The 15,175-nt window shown below is 37.5% G+C and overlaps 1 protein-coding gene across 4 annotated transcripts in view; it reads right to left on the reverse strand.

The window, feature by feature from the left end:
• The window catches only part of LOC150080742 (uncharacterized), a 95,549-nt gene extending 87,103 nt beyond the window's left edge, over positions 1-8,446 (reverse strand). For 2 of the 4 annotated variants that reach the window (XM_090381468.1, XM_090381467.1), the window contains exon 1: positions 8,345-8,379. The gene's annotated coding sequence lies outside the window, so the exon portion shown is untranslated. Of the gene's footprint in view, positions 1-7,863; positions 7,882-8,344 lie in introns of those variants that run through there. The other 2 variants (XM_090381469.1, XM_090381470.1) reach the window with 2 other exon arrangements.
• Between the last annotated feature and the right edge of the window lie 6,729 nt (positions 8,447-15,175).

A 15,175-nucleotide genomic window follows, 5' to 3' on the forward strand; every position in this document is an offset into this window, starting at 1 on the left:
TAACTGAATCAGCGGATACGTGGGCACAACTGTATATATCAAAATTATTTTTCTGCATCCAGTTCCTTAGTTACTGCATCGTAGTATCCAATCAGGTCAGAAAAGACCACCCCTTAACAAATCTATGCTGTGACTGCAGTATAACAGCATACTTGTATAGCTGGTCCTGCATTACTTGTTTAACATGTTCACTGCCTCCTGAATATATGGCTTTGGATTTTAATGCATTTGGAGAGAAAATCACCCTACTTTTATAACTTTTTTCTTCCAATTTGACAGAAGAAAAAGCATATATTTTCAGCATGCAACCTTCACTGGAGGCTAATTAATTAATTCATAGTGAGAAGAAAGCCCAAAAAATGTTTCTGCCCTTTCCAACCCAGACTGACTCAATCCCGTGATTTATCAATCCCAAGTCAAATATTTCATTGGAAATGCAGTGAAATGGAGTTACCAGCGACTCCATTATTTTTCCTGGAACAGAAGTTAAGCTAATGGATTTGTAATTATTCTTGTCACCTTTTGATCTCCCTTTGTAAATTGGGTAAATACTTGCACGTCTACAGTCCACAGGGACCTCCCTTAAACCAAAGATGCTCTCATAATTATGGCTAAACATTTTGCTTACCTCCTTTGCTGTCCCCCTAATATACTAGATAGATCCCATCCACCCCAGTTGCCTTTTTTTCTTATTTAGCTTCAACAATTTCTCTTCCACTTTCCTCTCAGTTATTACCAAATAATTTAGCTCCTTGATGGTTTGATGAAATTCTAGCATACTCTTCCCTAAAAAAATAATTTCTCATGTGCAAATGTATATGCAAAACACCCATTTAGTTTTGTCAGCAAATCGAGCAGGTTCATCTATTAACAGTTAAACCACTGATTAAGTGGACTAATGTGATTCAACCCTTTCTTTCTACTGTTAATATAATTAAAGTCTTTGCTGCTTTTCTATACATTCTTTGCCAGAGACTTTGTGTAATCTGCCCTAGTTTTCCTAACCTTTGTGACATGATTGCAGACTAGTTTATATCTACCATGGGCTTCCTGATAATTTATGTGCATCCCACGCATTTTTCTTCTCTTCCACGAGTCTCGTTAGTTTATCTGACATTCATTTAGGTCTAAGTCTCGAACAGTATTTCATAGTTAATATGAAAAGCCTAGTAGCTTATACGATTACATCCTTGAATGCTTCCCATTTAGAATTTGCTGTTATTAATGTCATCAGGTGGTCCCACTGCAGTCACCCTTATAAAAGCAAATGCCCTTCCCTTTATCTATGACAGTAAATTCCATATCTGTGGTCCTTTTACCTGCAGATTCTTAATTCATACAGAATTGCTGCTGATAACCAGATCAAGAGTATTGTTTCCTCTTGCTACCACTCTAACATTCTGTTGTAGAAAACAGTCATCCAATAAATCCACAACAGTCTTGTTAGTGTGAGTGATCAAACCATAAGTTGCAGTCAATATCTGGAAAGTTAAAATCCCACCCATTATAAAACATTCTGATTTACTTGTCCACTCTTTCTCTGTATAGCTATTTGTTATACTTATCATGGCCATTAGGCTTATAACACACTTCTACTCTAATTTTAGTTTTCCTAGTGCTTATGTCACACCAAAGTGATTCAACATTGCACTGCCTGCCCATGTCAACTGGATGCACCACTTGAGATTTAATATACTTCTTAAATAATAGCAAAACTTCTCTCCACTCCTATCCTGCATGTGCACTGTATATCATATATTCAAATCCTGCATAACAAATATACAAGTACCGTTATACATCGTATTTACAGTTTAGCGCTGTCCAAATCCAGTCTTTTTAGGATGTCTGATAGTTTCTCATAGTAAGCAGGCTACTTACATAATAACCAGAAATTGATAGAATGGACACAAACACTCAAACAATTTGTAAACCAGAATGAGTGGAAAACGAAAGCAATTCCCCATCAGGCATATGACAGTTTCTAAAAAGAAGTTTTGTAAACAACACTAATTATTATGCGTGGCTAACTGGAACCCTGGAGAAAGCACCACCTTTCCCATAATGCCACCGGGTGGGAGGATGTATCGAGTGTACACAAGAAATACAGGTAAAGCATATAAATTCAGATTTTATTTCAACTACAAGCATCCCGGCTTAGTATTCAACTGGGACCATAAAAACAGAATGCTAAATGAATCAGCACTGTTAAGGAGGCAAATATACCTGCTTTGACACATTTTACCCCTTATAGCATTATGGCCATACTGTTTGCAGCCATGGACATGGGATACTTGTGCCAGTACCAAGAGCTACAGAAAATTAACAAAAATTTTGGGACAATAAACAGACACTTTCAAAATTTCTCCTTGCCATAAACTGGAATTGCTGCAAGGAAATTTTCCAGTTTGGCTGGCAATTTGGTAGTTTGCTTGTTAATTACAATATTGATTAGTCTTTTTTTTTAGCAGAACATGCCTTTGAAGACAGACACTGTGAATTACAGTTGACTGCAGAGCAGACTGAAGAGCACAAAGAGCTTTTCCAATAAGCCTGTCAGGCACCCAAACATCCACTAATGGATTACTCTTCCCAAGGCATTTTTGGAGTGAAAAGCAATGTTCCAAGGAAACAAATCTTAACTCTGGACGAGGTTAGCAAAAAAATACAGAGCACTACAACAAACAAGCACTGAGGGAACTGTGCTCTTGTGGAAGACACCTGTAATGCATTGAAATACCCTTGCTTCCTATCCTCTATATAATTGAAAAGATGGGCCAAGAATTCAAGATGTGAGCTAGCCATTACTTTATACAAACGGATAATCACTGCCCTATCCTTGGAAAATGGCAAATGAAGTTTAATATTGGCAGATGCAACATACTTCATATGAGAAGAAGTAATCACAGATTAATGTACCAATTGTGCAGTACATTAATCTATCCATTTCATTCTCCACTCAGGGCAGTGGAGAATGAAAAATACCTGAGAGTAATTGTGCAGTTAGATATGAAGTTCTTTGAGCATTGTAAACAGGCTGCCAGGGCAGCTCATGGAGTTTTGTCAATGAATTACACGAATTTTGCTAGCAGGGATAGTGAGGTGACTATCCCTTTGTATAAAGCAATGGTTAGACCACATCTGGAGTACTGCATATAAGGTCTGGAAGCCTCATTTTAGAAAGGATGTGGATCTGATGTAATGGGTGCAGAGAAGAGCAACAAGATATTGGTGAGTGGCCAAAGAGTACTCTTAGGATGTCTGATATTGATATCTAGAATATATCCTGCCTTGCAAAACTGAAGCCATTCCTGGCTTCAGTTTTGCAAATTGCCGCATCTGGAGATAAGGCACTTACGAGGATATCTAACTGAGGTGTTTAAGGCCTAGAATGGATTGAGTAAGCCCAATGCTGATGGAATCTTTCCTCTTGCTCAGCCTATGCATACAAATTCAAACTGAAGGATGGTTGCAGGTTGGATGTGAAGAAATTTGGAACAAACTCATCTGGTGTTGTGTAGGTGGGTAATTTGAACAAATTCAAGGAAGAACTAGCTAAACTACTAGAAGGAATGGACAGGTGAAATGGAAGGTGCTGGTACTTTCTTTTTTTTTTTCCCTTGGCTGATGCTGTATAAACTTGCTTTCTTGCATATTTTCCACTACTACTACTAATAATAATGATAATAATAATCCTAGGTTATTATGTATGACTGAATGTAGTATGACTGAATTCTAGAATATATCCTGCCTATCAAAGGAACACCTCTACAGACAGGAAGTCCAAAAATTTTTTATGGTATGACAAAGGCAGGTGAAAAGCAATTATTATAAAAATTTTAGTAGTTACTTATGAAGCAATAGCTACTTTACTAGCTGCCATTTCATAATTCCCTTGTTCGTTTAAAAACACATAATTAAATTTTTAGCTTTTATCTCATTTTACTTGCTCCTCTTCTAAAAAATGTTAAATTAATAAAAGGCTAAATTATAAGGTCAATTTATTTTCTTAACTTGGAATCAGTCACACAGGATTGATTCAACCCCACACAACTAACAGCATTTATGCTTCATCTACTCCATTCACACAGCTGAAACATCTACTACCTATTGTTGAAAATGGTTTCTTTTAACTGTTCGCAGAAAATTATAGAAATATCTGTTAAAATTATCACAAAATTAGTAAAAATTCGCAATTAAGTCAAACCTAATTATGTGCACATGTTGAATGACACACTACAAAGAGATACTGATTTTGCTTTAGTGCCAAGCACTTTCCTCCAGTTGGCAACACTATTCTTGGTCAGTGCATTCTTTTCAATGCATCAGACAACGTACCATAGAAACAAAGTTCCAGGGCCTGTGCATCTGATAAAGTAAAACCAACAATAAGTTCAGGTATAGTCATCAGCACAAAAATAGTCTTCTCTTTCGATCACTTGGGAGAGGGGATACAATGCAGTGAACAAACCTGTTTAGTTCTTATTCGTGTCAGGTAACAGCTATTCTGATTTCAGTTTTAAACAAGATCTACTCCTCAAAGATACAACTTCTACAAATTTATAACTGACAGAATAGGTTGTTTGTAAGATGCTGTGAATAAATATCTATGTATTCTGTGTGAAACTTTCTAAAGCTTAACATACTACTATTGCAGGCTACAGACAAGAGAAATCACAGTATGTTATTGCTATTCTCTGTAGCCTGCAATAGCAGTATGTTATTGCAAGCTACAGAGAATAGACAGCATAAACGTAAAAAAGCCTCTATTCTTCTGCTGTCTAGTGTTACAGAAAAACATGATTTTCCTTGCAATTAGTAATGGAGGTGGATGTCATCAAGAAGCCATAATTGATTATATCATTCAAATGATATAACAATGATTAATAGTTAGCAACAATGATTAGATTTTGATTACTAATCATTTGATTATGCAATCAGTAGTAAATTAGTGTAAAACATGTAATTTAGTTGATGTTATGTTGTTCCAATTTTCACATATATAATACATAAATGCCCATTGTCTTTAGCACGTCCATCTGTTCAACCATATGTAACTTAACTCCCAATGGACAGAGCTTCGTGAAATTTTACATTTATTTCTTTTAGAAAGATTTGTAGAGCCACCTAAATTTCATTAAAATTGGACATGTAGAAAGCTGGCAATTATTATTTCTTTTTTACATACAAACTGTACGAAAAAAACCAGGTGTGGCTGTGTCGGAGCACAGCCGGAGGGGTTTTACGTGAATATGTCACGACAGCGGATTATGTGTTGAGAAGTGTAAATAAATGAAAACAAGCTTAATAATCGATTACAATTTTATTTATCATATCCAAGTTTCTGGCAAAAGTCAGATCAAAACAAGTGTTATTGAGTGTGTTCGCCGTGGTCTGAATGTAAGTGAGATTAAACTCGCATTGCATAAAGTCCTGGAGTGATCGGTTTGGTGACACATCGACAATGAAGTCACCGGTGATGATGATCGGCATATGCAGGTCTGGCGCGATACTGAGGATTATTTTCTTTATGCTTTTCGACTATTGCAGCAGGGATTGATAGATACGTTCTATTGCTGACGATGAAGCGTTAGAATAAATGTGATTTGATACAATACTGTTATCTTTTGATAGTCTGTGCCTGCTTTGCATGAATTATATGCAAGACTCATAAATGTAGTGTTGTTTGTGAAGACAGATGTGTGTATAATTAAATATAAAACATGCCAGTCATATGGCAAACCAAGTAAGTAGCAAATGGAAAGTAAACCAGTACATAGCAAAAGAAAGAAAAAAGAAATCAATACTGCAAAAGGAAAGTGCTCCTAAAGTAATTTAGAAAAAATACCAATTAATTCAAATTTAGTGGCACAGAGTTTAAATTACATGAAATATCACTAAGCAGAAACAAAAAATATTAATAAAAATATAAATAAATAATTATACAATTGCAATTAAATTAATGGCTAAGTTTAGAAGACAAAACTACAGTTTTACTAAACAAACAAGGTAGTGCAAAGCATTTTAGTTTATAGTAAATCACCAAAGTGAAATAGAATAGTTTTTGTTACATCTCATATTGTGAATGCCTTTATGAGTTGCCTGTTATTGCATTACCTCGAATAAGCAATGCTTCCACAACAGAAAAGACTAATGTTACTTATTCTCGGCAGATACCACCATTTTGAGGCTTATTGTAACATTAATCTTCTCTCCTGGGGAAGCATTGCTTATTCGAGGTAGCACAATCACCAATAGACAACTTGTTATGACAGTGAAGGCATTCACAATATAAGATGTAACAAAAACAATGCCATTTCACCTACTTTGATGATTTACTACAAACTAAAATGATGCTTTGCACTAACTTGTTCACACAGTAAATTTCCTACAGTATGAAGCTTTCAGCCCTAAACCTTTTTAGAACTACAGTTTTATTAAGTATTCTCTAAAATTATAATCTTAGTAATTAATTGATAAGAAGATAGCTATACTATACTTTTTTATTTCTATTAATCAGAAAAAAAATTCTGTGTGTACAAAATGTAATGCATTACACATTTTATCTAACTTGTTTCTTATGTCACTTAATCTGGCCATTAAATGGTTGCAGGGTATCTTAACTGCAATGTTACCAATAATTAACTAAGGTGGTTACTCAACATTAAGAGAACAGAACACAAATACATACTAATAGATACAATGAAATGCAGAAGCAACCATATTTACGATGTGTGATGCCATAAAGTTGAAAGCAGAGCCAGCCCCAAAATCTGCGGGGCCCTGTTCAAGAATTACTTGCATGGCTCTAGGATCTTGTGCAAAACTTATGCAGGGTGTTTTTGTAATAGTGATTGTTTTTTTTAATTTTTCAAATTTTACAGTAACTAAGACATAACTTAATAATTATATATTAACTGAACAAAATTTTTTAAATATGAATAATATTTAATACATTAATCAACAAATTGTTTTGACCATCTGAGCGCAGGGCCCTGTTCAAAAGAAACGGTTGAACGTGCTTGTGGCCAGCACTGATTGGAAGGGAGCAGATGCCCTCATACTACACTGTGAAAATATAAAAACCGTGGAACAATGGTAACAAGGAGTCAATGTAACATGGGTAAAAAACTAGTGTTCTAGTATTATTTTACATTGCTATTTTATTCTTGTTACCATTTATGATTAAATATGATAAAATTGATATTATCATTAGTTGGCTCAAATAGGAGGGAACCTTTTTTTATTCTCAAATCAGGATCTAATTATTTCCACAAAAAGTGTGTATATTCCTTTTTAAAATAATTGACAATCGAAATTTCATATTCATCTGAATCACTCGTGATAAAAACTGCAACTTTTCCAAAACGGTTTTTACTACCTTCTTAGCTTAGAATCCTCGAATGAAGTTCGCAACTCAAAATTTATCTTCTTTTTTTTTTTTTTTTTTTTTAAGATGCATTACTAGGCAATGTTGCTCAACACACGCACCTTCTTTCGCACTGGTACTAATGAGCTATCACATTACGATTACATAACAAAGTACACGAAAAAAGAGAATTTAAATACAATCATTCAACAGAACGTCAAGGTAATATATACATAACACACATACGTAACATAAATTAGTTTTAACCTAAGTTAAATAGGTGTAAGAAGGAAAACGACTGAAGCAAGATTCGTTTCTGTGCCTCACTGAATAGGCATAAAACGCTAATTCTGGCGTTGTCAAAAGAATACATTTTGATTCTCATATGACCTGCAATGCATTTTTCAAATTGACAAAATACTATCGATTAACAAAGGTAAAAATTCGCCAGTGATTAATTTAAGCTGTTATTTCAAAATAGCAATGTTTTGTTTTACTTTCCAACTCTAAGCAGGTGACTATACCGTTGACTGCGCAAGCCCTGCAATTCATATCACTCAATAGCCATGTTTATCGGATATTCATGTTGTGCTGCAACCCCCCCCCCACATCAACTCACGTGACAATCAAGTAAAACATTTTCTGTTCATTCTTGTTTGTTTTCCTCTGTTGAAATAAAATAGCGTACAATGATTAATCTTCACATATTACAAATAATTAACAACAGATTCAAAACTTCCAAAACGAAATCAGAACATTAAGCCTAAAGGAATGGCTATGCCTACCGCCAAAATCACTCGAACAACACTGCAACAATACCTTCAAAATTACAACAGGCATATAAATATCATTTTAGATTAAATTAACTGAGTACCCGTTGCTGTACGTACTCCTAAAGGTTTATATTAAATTATAATGGTAGCATTATTCATCATGTAATAAAAATTTACAATTTTTTCTAAAATTTCGTTCGCTTACCTTTAAACAAGACACGGACACATTCGATATACACTACTGCCATCTACTGCAAACAATAAATAGAAATCTTTTGTTCAGATATTTTAATAGAAATGGATAAAATGCATAATTTCGTAATTTAACTTCTTGCATAGTTGGTCAGTCAGAGGTTCCTTGCCGTACTGATTACAGTACGCCTGTTCAAATATTACCAGATAATTTATTTTATTATTTTTTTTTTTCGTGTACTCCATCTGCAAAAGTATGTATTCTCGGTTGGTTTGCAAGTTGTGTAGGTTGAAAACCAAGACTACTTCAAGGACTGCACGTGAAATCAGATAACTAAAAACCAGATTGTAATGGCCTTAGAAAATTCCTCTCTTGACTGACTGGATTCAAGCATTTTTAATTAATTTTGTTAAAAGTCACAAAAAAGGGGATAAAATCATTTTATTTAACTTGATCGTGTATACAAAAAACATACTGAATCGCATGAATTTTGTTATTTTTGCCTCACAGAACGAGTAGTGAAGGGCACAATCTTTGTTCCATTGTTTCTTTTTAGCGCAATTCAATAAATCTTTAATGCAATCAGGTCCATGTTAGAACTGAGCCACAAAGCAATGGAACTCAAATTCAATCAACAAGTTTAGTTTTTAAATTATGCTGAAAGCAATCCAATTGTAAAACTTCAAAAAGTAACTTTTTAGCTGCTCAACAGTCTTATCAAAGAATCAGGACTCAGTTCTTCAAGTTTCGGTTCAGTTTTACGTTATGTTCTTTTAATGTTTGTTAATCGCCAAAACAACTAAGCCATCCGTATATTGGGCCTCTAAATTGCATGTATTCTGTGGCGGATCCGCCTGTTTGGTAAAACAAGTACCAAATTTCCGAGAAAAAGAACCATGCAGCCCTCGTCTGGGACCGATTAACTCGGCCACGTTGTGGAAAAAATCCATAAAAATTCCTTGCATCACCCTTTTCCATCCGGTGTAAGGAGGACAGTGATTATATTAATTATGCTACACAAGAGGTCTTTGGTGGAGTGATTGATTCAGAGGACTCCGAGTGCAAACAGAAAAGTATGGAAACTGCACACAAAGAATTTTTTCATATAATAAGGCTGAGCATTTAATTTTCGGAAAGGAAAGGACTGCCACTCAGTTTTCGGCAAAATGCTCGGAGATGTCCAAGGATATTACTCTGTGGCTGAGTTGGTCAGTCTCAGGCAAAGCTAGCAAGCTAGTTTTTCCCAGAAAATCGGATTTTTCGTTCATTAAAATAAGCAAACCGATTAGTGAGCCAACACAATTTAGAGAAATAACAGACATGGTGGATCAGGTGATTCTCGTGTAGCCCTCATATGACATTATTTTCTCCGAATAATACCTTCCAAAGTTGCAAGTACTGACATTTCTGAACTGCGAAAAGTTTTGTTAAACGTTATTGTGTTCTTATCCTACTTTTATGATTAAGCATTTTAACAGACGGCTTAAACCAAATATTATTTGTTCTGTTATTTGGTGATTTTTTAATATCAGATAATGGCTCCACCTGATGTTTGTACCATGACCCACAATAGTTTTGATCTTTCCATTAACGCATATGTTTCACCATTTCCAACACAACTTGTACAGCTGGAACACCTAAAACATTCTGGATGGAATTTATAATCCCCATCACTCATAACAGGGTTAGTGATAATTAGTTCGCAGTCATATTAGGGTTACCCGTAATTGATTACATAAACCCGTATTTGTGTCTGTGAATTGCGTGTGTTCTCTGGTCGATTTTCCTCCTTTGCTGAATGAAAAACTCCAGTTTCTGGGAGAAAAAAAAAAAAAAAAATTTGCTCTCTACGACTGAGACTGATTAAGTCACTCACAGAGTTTAAAAAAAGGCCAATTAAAGTTCCTCGCTTCGTCGACGGGATTAGAATCAGGGCCTTTTCCACCCAGTGTGGGGAGAAAAGTGACGATACCACTGTGCTACGCGCGCGCGCATACCAGGTCAGGGAAACTTGACACAACCGTTGTTTTAATAACATTTGATCAGGGTAACAGGATACGACTGTTGTTTTTATAAGGTTTGGTCATAATAAAATAAACTATATTTAGGCCACCCGAATAATTAAATTCATCTGCCGTGCTGTGTATCTCATGTCTGTTAATTGCGTGTGTTCTATGGTCGATTTGTCTGTTTTGCTAGATGAAAAACCCCAGTTTCTGGGGGAGAAATCATGCTATCTACGTCTGAGATCGACTAACACAGCCACCGAATGAAAAAAGCCAATTAAAGTTCCTCGCGTCATCGACGGGATTCGAACCCGGGTCTTTTCCACGCGGTGTAAAATCAAAGGTGGGGAGGACGGTGATGATACCACTGTGCTACTCGCACAGACATAACATTTCATCACTTGATACTACTATTGTTTTTATAACTGTCAAGTTGACTGCGTTGATTTATGGAGTTATTGGATAACAAATTTCTCGTCGCATTAATAAACTTAAACCTTAAATGATTCCTTGAACCCTTTAGCAGTTAATAACATTGAGTATCTAAACCTACATCGGACTTTATGCTTCCGACAAGTAACTTTTCGAATTGAGCATTAAATTATTTTCCCGCTGAATTCTCATTATTCCTTCTGTAACCATGGCATTTTATTTCGTCTATTTTTATGTTATGTCATAATTTTTAAATTATTTTTTCTCCCGCCAATTATGATGTAGCTTGTCACATTAGGGTCACCCAAGACAAACTTATGAACCCTGGTGTATTATGTACAATTTAGGTAATAAATTGTGTACATAAATGGTGTATTATGTACATATTTGTACATAATACACCATTTGCATTTACACCAATGGTACGAGCATAGTACATAAATTTGATGAATTTGAAGTGCTGGTCAAGGCATCAAAGGCGGATATTTTTGGGTTACCAGAGACGTGGTGTCGCAGAGACATAAGCAGGGCAGAATTGGAATTTGGAGAGTACAGTATGTACAGAAAGGATAGGAAGGGAGGAGGAGTTATGCTGTTAGTTACGAAACACATAAAATCAAAGGAAGTGCATCCAATTGACATACACTGTGCTACCACTTTATTAGGTACACCCCTGCTGTGCACACAAATGGTATGTCCCACAACGTTGCAAGTAACATAACCACAGTTGTGGATATAAATGCAGCAGAACATCCTTTCTAGTATCAGTTAAGCGTACAAACCGCCGCAAGAATGGGGAAAAGGAGTGATCTAACGGACTTCAAACGTGGAATGGTAGTAGGTGCAGGCCGTGCTGGACAAAGCATCTCTGAGACGAAGTTCTCCTGAACTTTTCACGCGCAAGTTTCAAGGGTGCATCGAGTATGGTGCAACGAACAAAAAACATCCTCTCAAAGCACGCCTCCTGTGGGCACATCAACACCAGCAATGGACTATCGAGGATTGGAAAACAGTTGCTTGCTCTGACGAGTCGAAATTCGTGATGCATCATGTTGATGGAAGACTCAGAATTTGGCAAAAACAACATGAATCCATGGACTGACGATTACTGACGAATGTCTGACGATTACTGTGCAATGTGGTGGGGGCAGTGTTATGGTGCGGGGGAATGTTTTCTTGGCACATGTTGGGTCCATTGATACCCATCGATTCACGTCTGAATGCCACCTCGTACCTAAACATCTTTGCTGACCAAGTGCATCCATTCATGTTGACAATTGATCCTGCTGGAAATAACCATTTGACTGTGAACTCAGTCAAATAGTTACTTCCAGCAGGATAATGCGGCGGTGCACAAAGCCCGAATGACTATGGAATGGTTCCAGGAACATGACAATGACTTTTCTTTGCTGCAGTGGCCCGCTCAGTCCACGGATCTCAATCCTATTGAACATCTTTGGGATGAGCTGGAAAGGGCTGCTCACTGCAGGCGTACACCTCCGTCGAATCTCAAGCAACTGCGTGACACACTAATGTCTCCATGGTACTCCATTCTCGCGCAACGTTTTCAGCATCTTGTTCAATCCAGGCCTAGACAAATTCAGGCTGTCTTGAAGGCTTCGCCACCATATTGTTTCACTTAGCGAACCTACGTTTTTCGAGTTGGCATTAAGAAGCTTCCTGCTAATTGGCTATAAATTCTAGCTGTTTTGAACAACTTCAAAAAATAATAATAATAAATAAATGAGTAATAATTATAATACATGGATAAATAATAATAGGTGAATAATAATAAATAATTGATAATAAATAAAATAGTAATAATAAACAAAAATAAAATTAAAGAAAATATGTCAAAAATCGAATCCCAAACGGGAAACAGTACTCCCGTAGTTGTGCTATTGCGCCCTTCATGCAGAGCACGGCACACCTCAAGCAACCAGGAACTACTTGAAAACACCTGCCCAAACTCAGCTCTGATTAAACAGCTCAACAAACAACCAGCTAAGTTAGGCACTGATGTTTCCTCGCAACGGGATCCAAATAATAGCAATATTATTATTGATGAGGAGGTCGCGGGTGTGGACACCAATATGAATAACCCCACCCCTCCAGCTGAGCGAAAACGGCTAAAACCCAAAAAAAAGGTCAAGAAATCCACTAAAACCTGTTCTCCTTCAGCTACTCTCTGGGAGAACCTAGAAGAAGAACTGAACTCCATGCAGTCCTCACTAGATAAGGATTGCTCTCACTTGGAGAAAATTATGATCCTCAGGTCCATGATGGAATGCTGCCTTCGCTTTGAAGGAAGTAGAGTAACCAAGCCAGCTGCCCAAAAAGTTACAGGCTGCTGGGGTACCCTCGAGAAAATGTTACATGACCTAATACTACAGAATGAACAACTAATTGCAATCAATGAACAACTGAGGGAAACAAATTATACTTTGACAAAGGCCCTCAGCAGTCCAGCTTGGACCAGCCATAGCACTCAGAACTCTTTCCTCCCAGATCTGACAGCACAATCAAACCGCCAGACACGACCAGCACTTCTCCCTACACCTATCCCAGAATCAACCTATGCTGCTATGGTACAGCGGCCAAAAATTAATGCCCATCCTCCCAATCACACTGACTGCCACCTTATGGACAGTGAACCGAATATCACAGTTAATGATTATCACCAGACCAAGAACCGGGAACCAAGTGAAATGCCACAGCGCCCCCGGTCCTATTCAGATGCGCAGAGGATCCAACCAATGGCAGATAAGCTATTTGCCCCTCCCAACACCAGACAGAATAGAGAACAAAACCTAGTCATCCTTCGTGCGACCCAAGAGGGTTGCTTTACTTCAAGCGAGGCTGTCAAGGAGGTTGTTACTACCAACTTGAAACCTCAAATGAAAACCATAAAAATTAAAAGCCTCAGAAAAATCCGTAATTCTGGAATCATCATTGAGACTGCTTCCAAAAAAGATGCAGAAAACATTATTCAAATCCCACAGATAAATGAACTGGGTCTTAGCGCTGAGATACCCAAACCAAAAGGCCCATCAATTGTAATCTTCGATGTCGAAAAAGGAATTTCCAAAGATGACCTCCTTGAGGAAATATATGACAGGAACCTTGCTGATCATATCACTAGACATGAAATTCAAAGTGAACTTAAAGTCAAGTACTCCACCAAATCCAGATCGGGTACTTGTTGCAACTGGGTAGTCGAACTCTCCCCGAAGATATGGCAAATATTATTCCAACAACAACGAATATTTATTGGCTGGAGCTCTTGCCGGTTCAAGGAGCACATACCTACCATCAAGTGCTTTAAATGTCTCCGATTTGGACACACATCCCATGTCTGTGCCCGACAAGACTTCACCTGTGGCCACTGTGCTGAACGCGGACACACCTACAACAATTGTCCAAACAAACATCGAGCCCCTAACTGCGCCAACTGCAAAGCAGCAAAAATGGATCCCAATCACTCCGTCCGGGATGTCAAATGTCCAATCTATTTAAGGGTATTGAGAACCATCCATAACAAAACCGACTATGGCTGTACACCATAATCGCCATTCCACCAACGTCCTCAAAATTCTCCAACTGAATGCCCAAAGAGCTAGAAATGTTGTCGAACAAATTAGAATGAAAATGGATGAAGAAGAAATTGATATCCTTTGTGTTCAAGAGCCCTACACCCACAAGGGACGGGTACAGGGCTACCCTCGCGCTTATAGGATCATTGAGACAACCACAGATACTCCATGGGCAGCCATCATTATTAGGAATACAACAATTACAGTCACAAAGATCGACTCCTTATGCACCCCCTTTGGTGTTTGTGCACACATTATCTGCCAACAAGGCTCTCTGCACGTAGTCTCGTTGTACTGCCGACCACGAACTGATATCGCAACATATATTGAATATCTCCAGTCAGTCATAACCCTCTTACCTTCCAGCAAAATCCTAGTAACGATGGATGCCAATTGTAGATCTCGCTTGTGGCATAGCCGTGTGGATGGCCACATAGTTTCCCAGAATGGACAGCAATTAGAAGATTTCCTTTCATCTTCCCCATTTGAAGTCCTTAACAAACCACATCACCTTTCTACCTTCAGCAATACCCTGTGAGAAAGCAACATTGACGTTACGCTCGCCACACGGTCCATAGCACAAAAGTTCTCATCATGGATGGTTCATGAGGCCTGGACCACCTCAGACCACAGGGCCATCTCCTTCCATCTATCTAGACAACTTGATAGTACTCCTCCCACCTACCACGATATCATCAGATACTCCACCAAAACAGCTGACTGGAATGCCTTCAAGGACAATATAAAATCAAAGCTACAAATGGATACATCCCAACTAAACCATCTTGATCCACAGGAGCACCTCTCCCTCC

This window comes from Mastigoproctus giganteus, chromosome 9, assembly GCF_048544385.1.
Source record: "Mastigoproctus giganteus isolate SK-2022 chromosome 9, ASM4854438v1, whole genome shotgun sequence".
Taxonomy (NCBI): Eukaryota; Metazoa; Arthropoda; class Arachnida; order Uropygi; family Thelyphonidae; genus Mastigoproctus; species Mastigoproctus giganteus.